This window comes from Rhinoderma darwinii, unplaced genomic scaffold, assembly GCF_050947455.1.
Source record: "Rhinoderma darwinii isolate aRhiDar2 unplaced genomic scaffold, aRhiDar2.hap1 Scaffold_3370, whole genome shotgun sequence".
NCBI lineage: Eukaryota > Metazoa > Chordata > Amphibia > Anura > Rhinodermatidae > Rhinoderma > Rhinoderma darwinii.
Genome location: NW_027463420.1, coordinates 73,306 through 92,552, shown reverse-complemented (window position 1 = coordinate 92,552; position 19,247 = coordinate 73,306). Strand labels below are relative to the sequence as shown.

At 43.0% G+C, this 19,247-nt stretch overlaps 1 long non-coding RNA gene across 2 annotated transcripts in view; it reads left to right on the top strand.

The window, feature by feature from the left end:
• LOC142704765 (uncharacterized) overlaps positions 1–18,764 on the top strand; it is a 52,847-nt gene extending 34,083 nt beyond the window's left edge. For both annotated transcript variants that reach the window (XR_012868171.1, XR_012868172.1), the window contains one exon: positions 16,277–18,764. This is a non-coding gene — a long non-coding RNA (uncharacterized LOC142704765). The remainder of the gene's footprint in view (positions 1–16,276) is intronic.
• The last annotated feature ends 483 nt before the right edge of the window (positions 18,765–19,247 follow it).

Genomic DNA, 19,247 nt, shown 5'->3' with positions numbered 1-19,247 from the left:
CAGATTACATATACCCTGATGTACTCCTCACAGTTTACATATACCCTGATGTACTCCTCACAGCTTACATATACCCTGATGTTCTCCTCACATATTACATATACCCTGATGTACTCCTCACATATTACATATACCCTGATATACTTCTCACATATTACCTATATCCTGATGTACTCCTCACATATTACATATACCCTGATGTACTCCTCACATATTACATATACCCTGATGTACTCCTCAGATTACATATACACTGATGTACTCCTCACATCTTACATATACCCTGATGTACTCCTCACATATTACATATACCCTGATGTACTCCTCACAGATTACATATACCCTGATGTACTCCTCACAGTTTACATATACCCTGATGTACTCCTCACAGCTTACATATACCCTGATGTAATCCTCACAGCTTACATATACCCTGATGTTCTCCTCACATATTACATATACCCTGATGTACTCCTCACATATTACATATACCCTGATATACTTCTCACATATTACCTATATCCTGATGTACTCCTCACATATTACATATACCCTGATGTACTCCTCACATATTACATATACCCTGATGTACTCCTCAGATTACATATACCCTGATGTACTCTTCACATCTTATATATACCCTGATGTACCCCTCACAGATTACATATACCCTGATGTACTCCTCACATCTTACATATACCCTGATGTACTCCTCACATCTTATATATACCCTGATGTACCCCTCACAGACTACATATACCCTGATGTACTCCTCACAGATTACATATACACTGATGTACTCCTCACATCTTACATATACCCTGATGTACTCCTCACATATTACATATACCCTGATGTACTCCTCACAGATTACATATACCCTGATGTACTCCTCACAGATTACATATACCCTGATGTACTCCTCACCGATTACATATACCCTGATGTACTCCTCACATATTACATATACCCGAATGTACTTGTTAGGGATCTGCCAGGTACTACGTCTAGGTATACTCCTGGGATTAATCAATCCACACCTGAGGCCAGACCTGTTCGACTGACACCATCTCCCACCAACCAGGGTGGCAGGCTCAGAAGTGGGAGAGCCTATCGCGGCCTGGTCAGTCGGAGTTAGCTCCGCCCCCTGTCCTTTATTACCTGCTGTGTTCTCCTCCTCAGTGCTTGTAATTCTTTTGGATTCCTGGCCCCACTGCTGCTTGCTCCAGCCTGCTTCTGCCGTGCTTCTGCCTTGCTGCTGTTCTGCTTAACCCGCTTGCTTTGCCTCCGGCTTGCTTCCTCCTCCGTGCTCACTTGGGTATACTCCACTTCATCCTGGTCCTGACAACTCTTCACCGCTCCGTTTCCTCGCGGAGTTCCGTGGGCTACTGCCCCTTCCCTTGCGTGTTCCCTGTTTGTTCTCCCGTGCACTTAGACAGCGTAGGGACCGCCGCCCAGTTGTACCCCGTCGCCTAGGGCGGGTCGTTGCAAGTAGGCAGGGACAGGGCGGTGGGTAGATTAGGGCTCACCTTTCCTTCACCTCCTTCCTGCCATTACATAATTACAAGCCACTTACCTAGTCTACCATTTCCCCTACGCTGACGCTATCATGGACCCCCTTGAGACCCTGACCCAGCAGATGCAGGGCCTCTCCCTACAGGTCCAGGCCCTGGCCCAGAGGGTCAACCAGGGTGACGCTGCCATAGTAGTTCCCCTCACCTCACCTCTAGAACCCGACGTCAAGTTACCTGACCGGTTCTCAGGAGACCGTAAGACGTTTCTCTCCTTCCGGGAGAGTTGCAGACTGTATTTCCGCCTTAAACCCCACTCCTCAGGTTCCGAGAACCAGCGGGTGGGTATCATCATATCCCGACTCCAGGAAGGGCCCCAAGAGTGGGCCTTCTCCTTGGCTCCTGACGCCCCTGAACTTTCCTCTGTTGATCGCTTTTTCTCTGCCCTCGGACTCATTTACGATGAGACTGACAGGACTGCTTTAGCCGAGAGTCAGCTGGTGACCTTACGTCAGGGTAGGAGACCGGTTGAGGAGTACTGTTCTGATTTTAGAAAGTGGTGCGTAGCTTCTCGGTGGAACGATCCGGCCCTAAGGTGCCAGTTTAGGTTAGGATTATCTGACGCCCTGAAGGATCTGCTGATTAGTTACCCCTCTTCTGACTCCCTTGACCAGGTTATGGCCCTAGCAGTACGACTTGACCGACGTCTCAGGGAACGTCAGCTTGAACGCTTCAATGTGCTCCCCTCTGACTTTTCTGCGATTCCCCCCGAGGTCCCGTCTCCTCGCCTCTCCACGGAGGACTCGGAGGTACCTATGCAACTCGGGGCCTCCATGTCCCCTCGACAACGTAGGGAGTTTTGCAGAATGAATGGTCTCTGCTTCTACTGTGGGGACGACAAGCATCTTCTGAACACCTGTCCCAGGCGCAAGAATAAAAAGCCGGAAAACTTCTGCGCCTAAGTGATCATCGGGGAGGTCACTTGGGCGCACAGGTATTTCCCGTTAATGTGAAACGCAATAAAATTTTGCTTCCCTTTCAGGTCTCGTTTGCTGGCCGGTCTGCCACTGGCAGTGCCTTCGTGGATTCTGGCTCATCTGCTAATATCATGTCTGTGGAATTTGCTATGTCTCTAAAAATGCCTTTTATTGATTTACCTTATCCTATCCCTGTAGTAGGTATCGACTCAACTCCCCTTGCTAATGGTTATTTTACTCAGCATACTCCTGTTTTTGAACTCCTGGTTGGCTCCATGCATTTGGAGCAGTGCTCTGTACTGGTGATGCAGGGATTATCGTCTGATCTGGTATTAGGTCTTCCCTGGTTGCAGTTGCATAATCCCACGTTTGATTGGAATACTGGGGATCTCACCAAATGGGGTAGTGAATGTCTTATGTCATGTCTTTCTGTTAACTCTATTTCTCCCCGGGAGGAGGTAAACATGCTTCCTGAGTTTGTTCAGGACTTCGCCGATGTGTTTTCTAAGGAGGCCTCCGAGGTGTTGCCCCCCCATAGAGATTACGATTGCGCCATCGATTTGGTGCCTGGTGCCAAGCTTCCTAAGGGTAGGATATTTAATCTTTCATGTCCTGAACGTGAAGCTATGAGGGTGTATATCCAAGAATGCCTGGCCAAGGGTTTCATTCGCCCCTCGACTTCTCCTGTAGGTGCTGGCTTCTTCTTTGTGGGGAAGAAGGATGGTGGTCTTAGGCCGTGCATTGATTATCGTAACCTGAATAAGGTCACCGTAAGGAACCAGTACCCACTTCCTTTGATTCCGGATCTTTTTAATCAGGTTCAGGGAGCCCAATGGTTTTCTAAGTTCGATCTACGGGGGGCATATAACCTTATCCGCATCAAACAGGGGGATGAGTGGAAAACTGCGTTCAACACACCCGAGGGTCATTTCGAATACCTGGTCATGCCCTTTGGGTTGTGTAATGCCCCTGCGGTCTTCCAGAATTTTATTAATGAAATCCTGAGAGATTACCTGGGTAATTTTCTTGTTGTGTACCTTGATGACATACTGGTGTTTTCCAAGGACTGGTCCTCCCACGTGGAGCATGTCAGGAAGGTGCTCCAGGTCCTTCGGGAGAATAATCTGTTTGCTTAGACTGAAAAATGTGTCTTTGGGGTACAGCAGATACCATTTTTAGGGCAAATCCTCACTCCTCATGAATTCTGCATGGACCCTGCCAAGGTTCAGGCTGTGGCGGAATGGGTCCAACCTGCCTCCCTTAAGGCGTTGCAGTGTTTTTTAGGGTTCGCCAACTATTACAGGAGATTTATTGCCAACTTCTCGGTCGTCGCTAAGCCTCTTACAGACCTTACTCGCAAGGGTGCTGATGTCCTCCATTGGTCCCCTGAGGCCGTCCAGGCCTTTGAGACCCTCAAGAAGTGCTTTATCTCGGCCCCCGTGCTGATTCAGCCCAACCAAGAGGAGCCATTTATTGTGGAGGTTGACGCATCCGAGGTGGGAGTGGGGGCGTCTTGTCCCAGGGTACCAGCTCCCTCACCCATCTCCGCCCCTGTGCTTACTTCTCTAGGAAGTTTTCGCCCACGGAGAGTAACTATGATATTGGCAACCGCGAACTTCTAGCCATTAAATGGGCTTTTAAAGAGTGGCGGCACTTCCTGGAGGGGGCCAGACACCAGGTAACGGTCCTTACGGATCACAAGAATCTGGTTTTTCTAGAATCGGCCCGGAGGCTTAATCCTAGACAAGCTCGGTGGGCACTATTCTTTACCAGATTTAATTTCTTGGTTACCTATAGGGCTGGGTCCAAGAATATTAAGGCTGATGCCCTGTCACGTAGTTTCATTGCCAATCCTCCTTCCGAGAAGGATCCTGCTTGTATTTTACCCCCTGGTATAATCGTTTCTGCCACGGATTCTGATTTAGCTTCTGATATCGCGGCTGATCAGGGTGCAGCTCCCGGGAACGTCCCTGGGGACAAACTGTTTGTTCCCCTGCAATACCGGCTAAGGGTACTCAGGGAAAACCATGACTCCGCTCTATCTGGTCATCCTGGCATCTTGGGCACCAAACACCTCATTACCAGAAACTATTGGTGGCCTGGGTTGCCTAAAGACGTTAGGGCTTACGTCGCCGCTTGTGAGGTTTGCGCTAGGTCCAAAACCCCTAGGTCCCGACCTGCGGGCCTACTACGTTCCTTGCCCATTCCCCAGAGACCTTGGACCCATATCTCCATGGATTTTATCACCGATTTGCCTTCATCTCAGGGCAAGTCGGTGGTGTGGGTGGTAGTAGACCGCTTCAGCAAGATGTGCCACTTTGTGCCCCTTAAGAAGCTACCTAACGCCAAGACGTTAGCTTCTTTGTTTGTGAAACACATCCTGCGTCTCCATGGGGCCCCAGTCAATATAATTTCTGACAGAGGGGTACAATTTGTTTCCTTATTTTGGAGAGCCTTTTGTAAAAAGTTGGAGATTGATCTGTCCTTCTCCTCCTCCTTCCATCCCGAAACTAATGGCCAAACGGAGAGGACTAACCAGTCCCTGGAACAATATTTAAGGTGTTTCATCTCTGACTGTCAATTCGATTGGGTCTCATTCCTTCCCCTTGCTGAATTTTCCCTGAATAACCGGGTCAGTAACTCGTCAGGGGTCTCCCCGTTTTTCTGTAATTTCGGGTTTAACCCAAGGTTCTCCTCCGTTTCCCCTGGTTGCTCCAATAATCCTGAGGTAGAGGATGTTCATCGGGAACTGTGCACTGTCTGGGCCCAGGTTCAGAAGAACCTAGAGGTGTCCCAGAGCGCACAAAAGATTCAGGCGGATAGTAGACGTTCTGCTAACCCCCGGTTTGTCGTCGGGGATTTGGTCTGGTTGTCGTCCAGGAACTTGCGCCTTAAGGTCCCGTCCAGGAAGTTTGCTCCCCGATTTATTGGGCCTTATAAGATCATTGAAGTCCTCAACCCTGTATCCTTCCGTCTGGAGCTGCCCCCATCCTTTCGCATACATGACGTCTTCCATGCCTCCCTCCTTAAACGCTGCTCCCCGTCCTGGTTCCCCTCGAGGAAACCTCCTGTTCCCGTTCTCACCCCTGAGGGGGTGGAATTCGAGGTGGCAAAGATTATGGACAGTAGGATGGTCCAGGGCTCCCTCCAGTACCTGGTCCATTGGAGAGGGTACGGGCCGGAGGAGAGGACTTGGGTACCTGCCCGTGATGTTCACGCTGGGGTATTGATCAGGAGGTTCCACCTTCTCTTCCCTACTAAACCGGGTCCTCTTAGTAAGGGTCCGGTGGCCCCTCATAAAAGGGGGAGTACTGTTAGGGATCTGCCAGGTACTACGTCTAGGTATACTCCTGGGATTAATTAATCCACACCTGAGGCCAGACCTGTTCGACTGACACCATCTCCGACCAACCAGGGTGGCAGGCTCAGAAGTGGGAGAGCCTATCGCGGCCTGGTCAGTCGGAGTTAGCTCCGCCCCCTGTCCTTTATTACCTGCTGTGTTCTCCTCCTCAGTGCTTGTAATTCTTTTGGATTCCTGGCCCCACTGCTGCTTGCTCCAGCCTGCTTCTGCCGTGCTTCTGCCTTGCTGCTGTTCTGCTTAACCCGCTTTGCTTTGCCTCCGGCTTGCTTCCTCCTCCGTGCTCACTTGGGTATACTCCACTTCATCCTGGTCCTGACAACTCTTCACCGCTCCGTTTCCTCGCGGCGTTCCGTGGGCTACTGCCCCTTCCCTTGCGTGTTCCCTGTTTGTTCTCCCGTGCACTTAGACAGCGTAGGGACCGCCGCCCAGTTGTACCCCGTCGCCTAGGGCGGGTCGTTGCAAGTAGGCAGGGACAGGGCGGTGGGTAGATTAGGGCTCACCTTCCCTTCACCTCCTTCCTGCCATTACAGTACTCCTCACATCTTACATATACCCTGATGTACTCCTCACAGATTACATATACCCTGATGTACTCCTCACAGATTACATATACCCTGATGTACTCCTCACAGATTACATATACCCTGATGTACTCCTCACAGATTACATATACCCTGATGTACTCCTCACAGATTACATATACCCTGATGTACTCCTCACAGATTACATATACCCTGATGTACTCCTCACAGATTACATATACCCTGATGTACTCCTCACAGATTACATATACCCTGATGTACTCCTCACAGATTACATATCCCCTGATGTACTCCTCACATCTTACATATACCCTGATGTACTCCTCACAGATTACATATACACTTATGTACTCCTCACAGATTACATATACACTGATGTACTCCTCACAGATTACATATACCCTGATGTGCTCCTCACAGATTACATATACCCTGATGTACTCCTCACAGATTACATATACCCTGATGTACTCCTCACATTTTACATATACCCTGATGTACTCCTCACAGCTTACATATACCCTGATGTACACCGCACATATTACATATACCCTGATGTACTCCTCACATATTACATATACCCTAATGTACTCCTCACATATTACATATACCCTGATGTACTCCGCACATATTACATATACCCTGATGTACTCCTCACATATTACATATACCCTGATGTACTCCTCACAGATTACATATACCCTGATGTACTCCTCACAGATTACATATACCCTGATGTACTCCTCACCGATTACATATACCCTGATGTACTCCTCACATATTACATATACCCTAATGTACTCCTCACATCTTACATATACCCTGATGTACTCCTCACAGATTACATATACCCTGATGTACTCCTCACAGATTACATATACCCTGATGTACTCCTCACAGATTACATATACCCTGATGTACTCCTCACAGATTACATATACCCTGATGTACTCCTCACAGATTACATATACCCTGATGTACTCCTCACAGATTACATATACCGATGTACTCCTCACAGATTACATATACCCTGATGTACTCCTCACAGATTACATATACCCTGATGTACTCCTCACAGATTACATATACCCTGATGTACTCCTCACATATTACATATACCCTGATGTACTCCTCACAGCTTACATATACCCTGATGTACTCCTCACAGATTACATATATCCTGATGTACTCCTCACATATTACATATACCCTGATGTACTCCTCACAGATTACATTTACCCTGATGTACTCCTCACATCTTACATATACCCTGATGTACTCCTCACAGATTACATATACACTGATGTACTCCTCACAGATTACATATACACTGATGTACTCCTCACATCTTACATATACCCTGATGTACTCCTCACAGATTACATATATCCTGATGTACTCCTCACAGATTACATATACCCTGATGTACTCCTCACAGATTACATATACCCTGATGTACTCCTCACATATTACATATACCCTGATGTACTCCTCACAGCTTACATATACCCTGATGTACTCCTCACAGATTACATATATCCTGATGTACTCCTCACATATTACATATACCCTGATGTACTCCTCACAGATTACATTTACCCTGATGTACTCCTCACATCTTACATATACCCTGATGTACTCCTCACAGATTACATATACACTGATGTACTCCTCACAGATTACATATACACTGATGTACTCCTCACATCTTACATATACCCTGATGTACTCCTCACAGATTACATATACACTGATGTACTCCTCACATCTTACATATACCCTGATGTACTCCTCACAGATTACATATATCCTGATGTACTCCTCACATATTACATATACCCTGATGTACTCCTCACATATTACATATACCCTGATGTACTCCTCACATATTACATATACCCTGATGTACTCCTCACAGATTACATATACCCTGATGTACTCCTCACAGATTACATATATCCTGATGTACTCCTCACATCTTACATATACCCTGATGTACTCCTCACAGATTACATATACCCTGATGTACTCCTCACAGATTACATATACCCTGATGTACTCCTCACATATTACATATACCCTGATGTACTCCTCACAGACTACATATACCCTGATGTACTCCTCACAGATTACATATACACTGATGTACTCCTCACATTTTACATATACCCTGATGTACTCCTCACATATTACATATACCCTGATGTACTCCTCACAGATTACATATATCCTGATGTACTCCTCACATCTTACATATACCCTGATGTACTCCTCACATATTACATATACCCTGATGTACTCCTCACATATTACATATACCCTGATGTACTCCTCACATCTTACATATACCCTGATATACTCCTCACGGATTACATATACCCTGATGTACTCCTCACAGATTACATATACCCTGATGTACTCCTCACATATTACATATACCCTGATGTACTCCTCACATATTACATATACCCTGATGTACTCCTCACATATTACATATACCCTGATGTACTCCTCACAGATTACATATACCCTGATGTACTCCTCACATATTACATATATCCTGATGTACTCCTCACATATTACATATACCCTGATGTACTTCTCACAGATTACATATATCCTGATGTACTCCTCACATATTACATATACCCTGATGTACTCCTCACAGATTACATATACCCTGATGTACTCCTCACATATTACATATACCCTGATGTACTCCTCACAGATTACATATACCCTGATGTACTCCTCACATATTACATATACCCTGATGTACTCCTCACAGATTACATATACCCTGATGTACTTCTCACAGATTACATATACCCTGATGTACTCCTCACAGATTACATATACCCTGATGTACTCCTCACATATTACATATACCCTGATGTACTCCTCACAGCTTACATATATCCAGATGTACTCCTCACATATTGCATTTACCCTGATTTACCCATTTTTCTTCAAAAGTAATGTAAAAAAATAAACCGAATTGATATCGCTACGTCCGTAAAAGGCCGAACTATTACAATATACCATCATTTAACTCGCACGGTGAACACCGTAAAAAACTTAAATAATTTAAACCGCCAAAATCGCTGTCGTTTTCATTTTTACTGCACGGCGAAAGCTGTAAAAACGAAAACCCTGAAAAATGGAATCAGATTTTTTTCCTATATTCCTATATTTAACTATTTTTTTTTCAGTTTCCCAGTACTTTTTATGGCACTTTAAATGGTGTCAGTAGAAACTACAGCTCCTCCCGCAAGAAATAAGCCCTCACATCTCTCTACTGACGGAAAAAGAAAAAAGTTATGGCTCTTGGAAGGCGGGTAGTGAAAAACTAAAATAAGAAAGCAAAAAATGGATCAGTCCTTAAAGGGTTAATTCATTTCTAATGAAAAAAATGTATGACTCCATGTGGGGTATTTCCGTATCCGGGAGAAATTGCTTTATAAAAATTGGTTGTTTATTTCTCCTTTATCCCTTTTGAAAATGAGAAAATGCAACCTTTTAGTGGAAAAAAATTGTGATATTAATTCTCTCCGCCTAATTCTAATAAATTCTGCAAAAGACCCGTGGAGTCTAAATGCTCACTATACCCCTATAAAAATTCCTTGAGGGGTGTAGTTTCCAAAATGGGGTAACTTGAGGGGCTTCCACTGTTTTGGTCCCTCCAGGGCGTTGCAAAGGCGGCATGGCACCGAAAAACAATGCAGCAAAATCCGTGCTCCAAAATCCAAATGGCGCTACTTCCCTTCTGAGCGCTGCCATGGGTCCAATCAGCAGTTTATTACCACATATGGGGTATTGCCGTAATCAGGAGAAAATGCTTTACATATGTTGTGGTACTTTATTCCTTGTAAAAATTAAAAATTTCTATGCTTTTTCAGAAAAAAAGTTGATTTTCATTTTCACTGCCTAATTCCACTAAATTCTGCAAAAAACCTGTGTGGTCAAAATGCTAACTATACCCCTAGATAAATTCCTTGAGAGGTGTAGTTTCCAAAATGGGGTCACTTTTGGAGGGTTTCCCCTTTTTTGGTCCCTCCAGGGTGTTGCAAACGCGACATGGAACCGAAAACCAATTCAGCAAAATCCATGCTCCAAAATCCAAATGGCGCTCCTTTTCTTCTGAGCCCTGCTGTGGGTCCAACCAGCACTTTATTACCACATATGGGATATTGCCGTAATCGGGAGACAATGCTTTACAAATGTTGGGGTGCATTTTCTTTATTATCTCTTGTAAATATTAAAAATTTCTATGTTTTTTCAGAAAAAAGTCGATTTTCATTTTTACAGACTAATTCTGATAAATTTAGCGGAAAAACCTGTGCGGTCAAAATGCTAACTATACACCTAGATAAATTCCTTGAGGGGTGTAGTTTCCCAAATGGGGTAACTTTTGGGGTGTTTCCACTGTTTTGGCACCACAAGACCTCTTCAAACCTGACAAGGTGCCTAAAATATATTCTAAAAAAAAAAGGAGGCCCAAAATCCACTAGGTGCTCCTTTGCTTCTGAGGCCTGTGCTTCAGTCCTTTATCACACTAGGGCCACATGTGGGATATTTCTAAAAACTGCAGAATCTGGGCAATAAATATTGAGTTGCGTTTCTCTGGTAAAACCTTCTGTGTTACAATTTTTTTTTTATTAGAAATGAATTTCGGCAAAAAAAATTAAATTTGTAAATTTCACCTCTACTTTGCTTTAATTCCTGTGAAACGCCTAAAGGGTTAAAACACTTTGTTGATGCTGATTCGAATACCTTGAGGGGTGCAGTTTTCAAAATGGGGTGACTTCTGGGGATTTTCTAATATATAAGGCCCTCAAAGCCACCTCAGAACTGAACTGGTTCCTGAAAAAATAGCCTTTTGAAATTTTCTTTAACCCCTTAATGACCGCCGATAAGCCTTTTCACGGCGGTCATTAATGGGCTTTATTCTACAGCGCCGCCATTCTATGTAGAATAAAGTAAACGGAGCAGGGAGCCGTCAAATCTCCCTGCTCTCAGCTGCCAGAGGCTTTGCCGGGTGAGATCGATATTCGTATCCATCTCACCCGTTTAACCCTTCAGATGCGGTGCACAATAGCGTGCACCGCATCTGAATGGTTTTGGAGAGAGGGAGGGAGCTCCCTCTCTCTCCCACCGACACCCGGCGATAAAATCGCCGAGTGTCAGTGTCTTCTATGGCAGCCGGGGGTCTAATAAAGGCCCCCAGGTCTGCCTGGAGCGAATGCCTGCTAGATAATGCCGCAGGCATGACCTAGCAGATGCCTGTCCGTTTTAAACGGACAGGCAGTAATACACTGCTTACAAAAGTATTGCAGTGTATTACAATAGCGATCGGAGGATAGTGAAGTCCCCTAGTGGGACTAGTATAAAAGTAAAAAAAGTTTAATAAAGTTAATTTTAAAAAAAAGTGAAAAAAAAAATGAAAAACCCACTTTTTCCCCTTACAAAATGCTTTACTATTAAAAAAAAATACAATAAAGCAAAAAAGTTAGACATATTTGGTATCGCCGCGTCCGTAACGACCCCGACTATAAAGCTGTTACATTATTTAACCCGCACTGTGAACGCCGTAAAAAATAAAATAAAAAACAATGGAAAAATTGCTGTTTTCTGTTAATCCTGACTAAAAAGTGATCAAAAGTCGCATCTACTCTCAAATGGTACCAATAAAAACTGCAAGTCGTCCCGCAAAAAACAAGACCTTATACAGCTATGCCGACGCAAAAATAAAAAAGTTACAGCTCTTCGAATGTGACAATGGAAAAATTTAAAAAATGGCTTGGACATTAGGGCCCAGAATGCAAGCAGGGGGAAGGGGTTAAAATATGAGAAATTGCTGCTAAAGTTCTAAGCCTTGTAACGGCCTAGAAAAATAAAAGGACGTTCAAAAAATGATGCCAATCTAAAGTAGACATATGGGGGGATGGTAATTAGTAACTATTTTGTGTGGTATTACTATCTGTTTTACAAGCAGATACGTTTAAATTTAGAAAAATGCAAATTTTTGGAAATTTTTTCTAAATTGTGGTGTTTTTCAGAAATAAATACCAAAATTATCGACAACATTTTTTCACTAACATAAAGTACAACATGTCACGAGAAAACAATCTCAGAATCGCTTGGATAGGTAAATGCATTCCAATGTTATTACCACATAAAGTAACACATGTCAGATTTTAAAAAATTGGCTGGGTCCTGAAGGCCAAAACAGGCTGGGTCCTGAAGGGGTTAAGCGGTTTTTCATTGACTTTATAGAAAAACCGCTCCAAAAACTATTGTAAAAAACAGCGCCAAAAACGTGAGTTTGATTAAAAAATGGCTGAAAATCAGGAGCTGTTTTCCCTCTGTTTCGTAAGCGTGTGAACGTACCCTTAGCCTTTTGGTGTGTCCTATAGCTTCTGCCATTTGGACAATCACACCCAAAATGGCAGCCGGACACTGCTTAGCAATTTGAAGACACCTTTTCCTGGCTTGTATGAGAGGGGGTGAGATTCCCTCCCACATTTACGGCAGCTGTGAGTCAGGTTGCTTTGCCTTATTCACCTTGCTGTAATTCTGGGAAGTGCTCCCTCTGGTGGCCAACATAGGAAAACATGTCAAATTATTATTTAATTTTTAATACTTTCCACCATGTGGAAGAAAAAAAAATACAGCAAAAAACGTAAAAAATATAATAGAAATAAGTAACTTACTTTAAAAAAAAAAGGTTTAATTCGCGACACATTTCCATTAAGGGTTAACCTCTTCCCGACATCCGCCGTGTATATACAGTGCACATTGCATGGTGGAGTATGGAGCTCCATTGAACGAGCGTGTCGGCTGTATCTATCTCGAGCGCGATGTCGCTTGTTTAACGCCTTAAACGCCACGGTCATAGCGACCGCGGCATTTCAGAGGTTAGAAATAGGGGCGGCCCCCTGTAATGTGCATAATAATTAGGAACATCGTGTATGTAACCCGCAAGGTGAACGTTGAAAAAATGTAAGCGCCAGAATCGCTGTTTTTTTGGTCACTTCATCTCCCACATAAAATTTAACAAAAAGTCTCATGTACCCCAAGGTGGTACTAATAGAAACTACAAAATAAGCCCTCATACCGATCAATCGACGGAAAAAAAAGTTATGGATTTCCGAATATGGCGACAGATTTCATATTATAGTTGTAACAATCAGTTTTTTCCTTGTAAAAGTAGTAAAACAAAAAAAACCGATATAAATACTATAAAACTATATAAATTTGGTGTCGCCGTAATCGTATTGACTGGTAGAATAAAGTAAACATTCCGCTTTTACCGCACGGTGTATGCCGTAAAAATGAAACCCCCCAAAAGATTGAGGAATTGCTGTTATTTTCCTATTCCACCCCGCAAATGCCAGTGAAATGGTGGTGTGAAAATCAAGCACTTGTCCTGCAATATACAAGCCATTGTACGGATATATTGATGGGAAAATAAAAAGGTTATGGGTTATGAAAGGTGGGGAGGAAAAAACCAAATCTGAAAAATGGCTGCGGCGGGAAGGGGTTAAATACCATATTATCAACAATTCCCTAATATATATATTCGAGGTCCTTTCGTTAACCCCTTCCCGCCGCAGCCCTTTTTCAGATTTTCATCTTATTTTTTTCCTCCCCACATTCCAGATGCCATAACGCCTTTATTTATCCATCGATATAGTACTATGAGGGCTTGATTTGTGCGGGACGAGTTGTAGTTTTTTGTAGCACCATTTATTTTACCATATAATGTACTAGGAAACGGGAAAAAAATGATTTGTGGGGTAGAAAATGAAAAAAACAGCGATTCCTCCATGGTTTTTTGCACGCCGTTTTTACGGAATTCACTGTGCAATTAAAACAACATGATAACTTTATTCTGCGGGTCAATACGACTACAGCGATACCAAATATATATAGTTTTTTCTATATTTTACTACTTTTACAAGTAAAAACCTAAGTGTAAAAAAGAGAATTTATTTTGCGTCGCCAAATTCCGAGAGCCACAACTTTTTTATTTTAACGTCGATTAAGTGGTATGAGGGCTTATTTTTTGCGGGATAAGCTGTCGTTTTTAATAATACCATTCAGTGTGTAAATGCGACGGTTTGATCACTTTTTATTTCATTTTTTGTGGGAGATTAGGTGAGCAAAAAATAGAGATTCTGGCGTTTTACAATTATTTATTTTTTACGGCGTTCACCATGCGGGTTAAATAGAGATATATTGTAATATTTCAGACCTTTACGGACGCGGCGATAACAATTATGTTTATTTCTTTCTTTACTATGCTCTAGGGGAAAAATGGGAAAAGGTTTTTTTTTAACTTTTAATATATATATATTTTTTTTACATAAAAAAAAACTTTATTTAACTCGTTTTTACTTTTTTTTTTATTAGTGCCCCTAGGGGGCTTCAACCAGTGATCGTTAGATCACTTGCACGATATACTGCAATACTAATGTATTGCAGTACATCGTAATTCTGACAGTCAACTATTAAGCCCTGCCGGAGGCAGGTCTTAATAGGTGTACAAAGATGGCCAACCTGGGGGCCTTCATTAGGCCCCCAGGCAGCCGTAGCAACCATCGCCCGCCCATGATTGTGTTGTGGGGGCGCGATAAGCTGTTAGAGGGGGTCGCCCCCCTCTTTCTAACGATTTAAATGCTGCGGTCTCTGTTGAGCCCGCTCCATACTTCCCCTACCCGACTTTGGCGTATGGATACGTCAAATGTCGCGAAGGGGTTAATGCTCATCAGTGTTTGTAGTGCTAGAGCAGGTGCTTTCAGCAGAAAACTCCATTACATTCCGTTGTTGGTACGATTAAAGCCTAGTTTGGGCCTTTAGGCTCAGAGCCCATTTTTCAAATCTGACATATTACAATTTACGTGGTAATAACGTCGTAATGCTAAAACCTATCCAATCGATTCTGAGACTGTTTTCTCGTGACACATTGGGCTTCATGTTAGTGGTAAAATTTGGTCGATATATTCAGTGTTTATTTGTGAAAAATTGCAAAATTTAGAGAAAATGTAGAAAAAATAGAATTTTTCAGAATTGAAATGCATCTGCTTGTAAAACAGACGGTTATACCACCCAAAATAGTTACTAGTTCACATTTCCCATATGTCTACTTTAGATTGGCATTGTTTTTGAACATTCTTTTATTTTTCTTGGACGTTACAAGGTTTAGAACATAAACAGCAATTTCTCATATTTTTAAGAAAATTTCACAAGCCTTTTTTTTAAGGTACCTGCTCAGTTCCGAAGTGGCTTTGAGGGGCTTATGTATTAGAAACCCCCATAAAACACCCCATTTTACAAACTAGACCCCTCTTTGTATTCAAAACAGCATTTAGAAGTTTTTTTTAACCCTTTATGCATTTCACAGGAATTAAATCATAGTGGATGTGAAATTTGCAAATTTCATTTTTCTTGCTGAATTTCAATTTTATTAAAAAAAAATTCTGTAACACAGAAGGTTTTACCAGAGAAACACTAATAAATATGTATTGTCCAGATTCTGCAGTTTTTAGAAATGTCCCACATGTGGCTCTAGTGCGCTCGTGGACTAAAACACAAGCCCCAGAAGCAAAGAAGCACCTAGTGCATTTTGGGGCCTCTTTTTTTATTAGAATATATTTTAGGCAGCATGCCAGGTTTGAAGAGGTGTTGAGGTGCCAAAACAGTAGGAATTTCTCAAAAGTGACCCCATTTTGGAAACTACACCCCTCAAGGAATTAATTTATGGTTGTTGTTCCGATTTTGACCCCACAGTTTTTACACAGCACGAATTGGGCTGTGAAATTTTAAAAATTAAATTTTTTCCAATAAAATGTCATTTTTCATCAACATTTCTTATTTTCACAGGGAAGAAAATACCCCATTTTGTTGCCCAATTTCTCCTGAGTGCAGCAATACCCCATTTGTGGCGATAAACTTCCGTTTGGGCCCATGGGAGGCCTCAGAAGGGAAGGAGCGCTGTGTGTTCTTTGGAGTGCAGATTTTGCTGGATTGGTTTTCGGTGCCATGTCACATTTGCAGAGCCCCAGAGGTATCAAAGCAATGGAAACCCACCAGAAGTGACCCCATTTTGGAAACTACACCCCTCAAGGAATTCATTTATGAGTGTTGTGACAATTTAGACCACACCATTTTTTCACAGAATTTATTTGAATTGGGCTGTGAATTAACAAAAATGTAATTTTTTCCAATGATGTGTCGTTTCGGCTAAAAATGTTACATTTTCACAAGGAATAAAATACCCCATTTTGTTGCCCAATTTGTCCTGAGTGCGGCAATATCCCAGTTGTGGTGATAAACTGCCGTTTGGCCCATGAGGGGGCTCAGAAGGAAAGGACCACTATTTGGCCTACTGGGGATTTTCTGGTGCTAAGTGATGTATGCAGAAGCCCCTGAGGTACCAGTACAGTTGAAACCCACAAGAAGTGACCCCGTTTTAAAAACTACACCCCTTAAGGCATTCATCTAGAGGTGTAGTGAGCATTTTGGCCGGAAACCTACACCCCATAAACTGTAATGTGGGTTCTCCCGGGTATGGCAATACCCTCAATGTGGCTGTTATAAGCTGCCTGGGCACACAGCAGGGCTCATCGGGGAAAGACGAGGGGGGATAAGCTGTGCGGAGGGCATCAGGGTAAGTAAAACTGGGGTAGATTAAAAATCAAGGGATGTATGATACATTTTAAAACACTTTCATACAGAGCCCTGGTTTTTCGGAACACGCGTCACATTGATATATTGTGTCCTTTCTTATCCCCCTCTTATAGCAGACTTTGTACCTCTTGACTTTTTCCTTTCTTGCCAGTTTGGGGAACTTCTCCTGGAAAGTGTTGCCCTGGTACGATGCGTGTGGCCTCGCTTCCAGAAGTACTGGGTATCCCCCTTCTTGGTCCCTAAAGATTAGTTTCTTGATAACCACCTCTTGAAATTCCAGGAAATTTCCCGTCTGGCCTGCACATCGACGTAGCACGTACGCATTGTACAATGCCATCTGTATGATGTGCACGGCCAGCTTCTTATACCACACCGCATGGCGCTGTAGGGCTTCAGGACTTGATCTGACAAGTCCATCCCTCCCATGTACCTATTATAGTCCAGGATGTAGTCTGGTTTGGGGGTCTCTGTACTGGTACCTCGTACAGGTACATGGGTACTGGTGTGACATCTCTCTTGTCCTTGTACTTGACACACAATATGTTGCTGCTAGATTGTGCCCTGCTCTCACCCCTTCTGAGTGTTTGCCCAAGCAGTGTCTTAGGGAGGCCTCTCAGATTTCTTCTAGCAGTGCCGCATGCCGCAGTACTTCTGGAAGCGAGGCACTTGAAGAGTGGGACGCTGTTATAAAAATTATCCAGGTAGAGGTGGTAACCCTGGTCCAGCAGTGAGTGCACCAAATCCCACACAATTTTTGTATTAACTCCCAGTAAGGGGGGGGGGGCATTCTGGGGGCTGAATACTGGTGTCCTTTCCTTCATGTATCCTAAACCTGTAGGTATACCCTGATGCACTCTCACAGCTTATACATCTTCACGCCATACCTTGCCCTCTTACTCGGCAGGTACTGGCGGAATTGAACCCTCCCTTTAAAATGTACCAAGGACTTATCAATAGAAATACACTTCTCGGGGGTGAATGCTTGGGTAAACCGGACACTGAAATGGTCTAATAGGGGTCTCAGTTTATACAAACGGTCAAAACTGGGGCCATCTCGGGATGGGCACGGCTCATTATCAGTATAATGTAAGAAGCAAAGTATTGCCTAATTTATTTATTTTTTGGGGTTCCAGTTCAGTTCTGAAGTTGCTTTGAGGGGCCCATATATTAGAAATCCCTATCAAACACCCCATTTTAGAAACAAGACCCCTCAAAGTATTCACAACAGCATATAGAAAGTTTATTAACCCTTTAGGTGTTTCACAGGAATTTAGAGCAAAGTAGAGGTGAAATTTACATATTTATTTATTTTTGTCAGAAAATCCTTTTTATACCATTTTTTTTATAACACAAAAGGTTTTATCAGTGAAACGCAACTCAATACTTATTGCCCAGATTCTGCAGTTTTGAGAAATATCCCACATGTGGCCCTAGTGCGGTAAAGGGCTGAAGCACTGGCCTCAGAAGCAAGGGACCACCTAGAGGATTTTGAGGCCTCCTTTATATTAGGCACCATGTCCGGTTTGAAGAGGTCTTGTGGTGCCAAAACAGTGGAAACCCCCCAAAAAGTGACCCCATTTTTGAAACTAGACCCCTTGAGGAATCCATTGTAGTTTTCTTGGGGTGCATGCGGCTGTTTGATCAGTTTTTATTCTATTTTTAGGTGGCGCGGTGACTAAAAACAGCAATTCTACTATTGTTTTTTTATTCTATTTTTTTTTACAGCGTTCACCGTGCGCTATAAATGACATTCACTTTATTCTGCGGGGCGATACGATTACGCCGATACCGGATGTTTATAGTTTTTTTGATGTCTTATGGCGTTTGCACAATAAAATACTTTTTATAAAAAATCATTCCCTTTTTGTGTTACTTTATTCTAAGAGCCAGAACGTTTTTATTTTTCCATCAATAAAGCCGTGCGAGGACTTATTTTTTGCGTAACGAACTGCAGTTTCGATCAGGACCATTTTTAGGTACATGCGACTTTTTGAACTAATTTTATTCCATTTTTGGGAGGTGAAGTGACCAAACAATTATGATTCTGGTACGGTTTATTATTATTTTCTTTTATGGCGTTCACCGTGCGGGATAAATAACGAAATAATTTTGTAGTTCAGGCCGTTACGGACGCGGCGATACCAATTATGTATAGTTTATTTGT